Here is a 4,138-nt window from a genome sequence, read left to right as displayed (position 1 = left end):
AGCAGCCGATATAAGTTTACAAAACTGATCGCGTCGCGTATCTCCATTTCCTCGAAGTCGATGTTTCGCGGCGATACGCGAGCAGCGTCTCTTTAATTCATCGCGACGATTATTCGTTTCCGTCGGATTGAAAAGAAAAAAAAATGGCATGTCACTTCAGAGTTATCGTCATCGAATAAGGGGATCCAGAGGGGATACGGCCCGTTCGTCTGCGCAAAAGATGCGCGAGGAACGCGGGGCGCGGGAAAAAAAGAACAGAGAGGCCGCGAAGCACACATATATGTTTATGCAGAGACACACGGAATTATGCCGCTGCGTCTCGCGTAACATTATGCAATCTTTCGACAGAGTCGCGGAGAGACGTTATTTCCTCGTGCCAAGGTCGAGGGTGCGCATGCTCGTCGGTGTGGACCTCTTCCCGAGATCGCGCGCCGATTCTTTTCTCATGTTTCTGTCGAATCAGCGACTTCGAACTCCGATCAACAGACGGAAAGTCAAGCTCGATACAAAGTTAATATCTATCGTTGCTTTGGAAATATCGGATTAGAGGATCGATATTGAGTAAAAAACGCGTCTTTAAAATGCGTCCTTCGCTTTCTGGCAACGCGATTAATTTGTATCTTTATTATCATATCATCGGGCGCGTGTTTGTATCTTTATTATCGTATTATCGATAAATAATAACGTTTCGAGAAATACTGTAAACACGTTGTAAACGGCTTTGTCGAATTCTTAAAGGACTTTTCGTCTTCGGTTGAAACTGGTGTTCGCCGCACCGGAATTTGTAACTGCTGCCAAGCTGCGCAATATGCAATGAGCGCAGTTATAAGCAATATCGCGCGCGCGATTTACGTGAAGGATCAAAGCTCAAAAGACGGTAAATGTTGACACGTGATACAGTTCTGTAACGCGACTGAGCTCGTACTGATCGTCACAGTTGATGCACGCGATGTGATCTAAACCGGGAATACGTGAGAACCAGTTCAGAGATCCAGTCTCTTCCCCTGCCTACCCTCCTCCCCCTCCCCCCTCTCGCTGCACTTGCACCGGCTGATAGTCGCATCGATCGGCCGCCAAGGCCGCGTCTTATTCGGGCAAGGCCAAGGTCGTTGGCTGGCATTGCAAGTCGAGGTGAGATTGCAATTTCTCGCACCCGAGTTGCGCCAGCATTGCAAAAACTTGCGTTCGGTGAACGTTTTGTATAATTAAATTATAGATAATATGTAGGTGAGAATAAAAAGACATTGAGGGAAAGAAAAAGAGAGAGAGAGAGAGAGAAATCTGTTTTACGTAAAGTAATTTATTATTTTCTGCTTCGTTCAATGTTGAAACATAAATAGGTTTTCCAGTATATGTAGGTATCTTTACCAAGTATCAATAATCGATGCCGCATTCTCTGGTTCACTTTTACACAATACGAACAATGATTTATATTTAGATTCTTACCAGCAAATTTATACCACGTATAATATGTTGTTCCCCTAATTGATTATAAATAGCATCTCTTATAGAAATATTGTAATGCAATATTTTAAAATATTGCTCATATTTTACGCATTTTTTTTTCTACCGATGCAATCTTAAAAACATGTGATAACAATCAACGTGACGAAGTGGCGCAATATGCCACATTGACCTCTTCCACTAGGCGTGCTTCCGAAAGCTGGCCTTGCGATAAGGCAAGTCAAGGTTAAAAATATGCGTGCCCTACGTTTTATCTCGGCCATTTCCGGATCTATTTTCACTCGAACCTCGGACTTCGCGTCGCCGACAAAAAAAAAATATTCAGTTTTATATTAAACCGACAAATAAGTAAGAAAATTTGCCTCAATATTCTTTTAGACACGTGTGCTCCGTCAGCGAATGACGACAGACGTACAATATAAAAACAAGCAATCTAAATGCATGTATGTGTGTGTATGCGAACGTATGCGTTACGTAATTTATTTTCCACCTTGTCATATTTTCTGCATGGCACCACTGAGCTGATATTTTGAATGAGCAAGCGTAGTGGAAGAGCTACGTAGAAACGTTTCTAAAACATTGTATACGATTTTGTGGATCTACAGTTTGGCAATAAGTCAATTAGTCGTCTCCTCTAATTTCTAAATTTCGCGTACCGAAATTATTTCAGTCTGATTTCTCGTAATTTCTGTTGGCATTCTAAAGTCGAGTGTGGCCTTCATTCCTCACGTGAGAGAAACGTGACAAAATAAAATTGTCACATTCCTCGAAGTAATTTTTCGGCAATAAATTCATCTCACGATAACATACGCGATTATTACATTCGTTACATGTTACGTAATTACATATACTTAAAATAGTTGAAGGAGAATGCTACGCGCGTAAATCTGGAACAAATTAGATTTGAGATGAGAATTTTTTAGAATAAGTGTGATAGCATGTTTTTCCAATGATAAAATTATGTTTAAAAAATATTTTGTACACACAGATCTATATTAAAGTCAATGTTAATATCTTCTTTGATCGTCTTAAACGTACGTAATGATTTCGTTAATGGACGCAAAGATGCCCGAAAAATTCTCAAGCGAATACGTACTTCGCTACCTCTTTACCTTCGTTTAGTATTAAAGAGGGTTAAAGGGGGTCACGCCACACCATTGTTGTGCTGCCGTATTGCGTGACCCTGAAGATCCACGAGACCGCGACGCAGGGTCAAACGACATGCGCGCACATATGTCGGTGGGCGCGTATTTAATCGTGACATATGTATACATATATATCGTCGATGGGTGGTAGTGGTGGTGGTCGTCGCGCGGTGCGACATCGATGATGACGTGGGGGGAGGGAAGAGAGAGGAAAGGGAGACGGGGGGGGTCACGACCAGTAGTCGATATATATCTGTACGTGTGTGTCCGCCCCAGCCGCCCGTGACCATATGGCCTTGTCCTTGTACGACGTCGCATCGAGCACTACGTGCCACCGACACTCGTCGGCTCTGCCGATGGAACCTTCCTATAACGAGTACGAGGAAAGGAGAGGAGAGGAAGGCGCGAGAAGAGCGCGCACGTGTACACACAAACGTTTTATATACGGTTACGTGTATACGTATGTACGATAAAATTACGATGAATCGAGACGCCGTACCGAATGAATTTGCATTTGACTAACGCGAGAAAAAACCAATCTTCGTCCGATCTCATATGTTTTTCCGATAAAGATAGTGGAAAAAATTCTGTTGATTTCCCACACGCCGGTGAAAATATGTGCATCGCGTTCAGGTTTTGAGAAAAATGTGAGAAAAATATTTATCATTTGAATTTGATCGCTTCATAGATTTATTCGTAACGTCACTTTACGTTAGCGTCGCGATTTAATGTAAATTCTTTTTTTTCCTCCATAAAGGAGAATCCCGGTATTATTGCTCATGATTTTTAATACACACACACACACGCACTGTTTTATAATCTAAAATCGTTATTCGCAGTCAAATGAGAGAAAGAGATAATTTCTTTTAATAAACGGGTTTTCCCGCGCCGTTCTTTTCTGACACATCGATAAATATATAAAACTTAATTATACTAGTCTCGAATAATCGATATGTATTTTGTACTATTGAATTACACCGATCGCATTCCGAGTTTCTAAACGGATGTATCCGAGCAGAAGTCAGTTCACCTGGTTGCGTTTTGCTGGCACGGCGAAGGTTATCTTTACCGTGTATTCATTGTTATCAAGACCGACGATAATACTCTAAGTGACTCAGCGAGATGAGTTCAAGTACAGATTCGAGCCATCTTAACTTCGAGCGGCGTGATTAACGTTCTTGTGATATCGATGGCACGATATCTTTGGAAGTTTCTTGTGGTCCAGCAAGAGAAAGTTTTTTCACATCATGATATTTTGAGAAATAACATATTGTTCGATTTATTTCTTACCATATATTTTTAAGTGAACTAATTTTTTTGCAAGACGCAAACGCACATTATTGCATCATGTTATTTTCTAGTAGTTTTATAGACACGATTATGAGAAAAGATTACGAAGCTCAATAGTTTCTGCAACACATCAAAATTGCAACTATAATTTTTAATTGTGATTTTTTTTCTTATCTCATTGAATAAATAAATAAAATTTCTTTCTGGCATTAATTAAAAAAAAAAAAATTAAAATCTGG

Source organism: Formica exsecta, unplaced genomic scaffold (assembly GCF_003651465.1).
Source record: "Formica exsecta isolate Colony F162 unplaced genomic scaffold, ASM365146v1 scaffold20, whole genome shotgun sequence".
In the NCBI taxonomy this organism is placed as follows: domain Eukaryota; kingdom Metazoa; phylum Arthropoda; class Insecta; order Hymenoptera; family Formicidae; genus Formica; species Formica exsecta.
Note: the sequence above shows the minus strand (reverse complement) of the source record.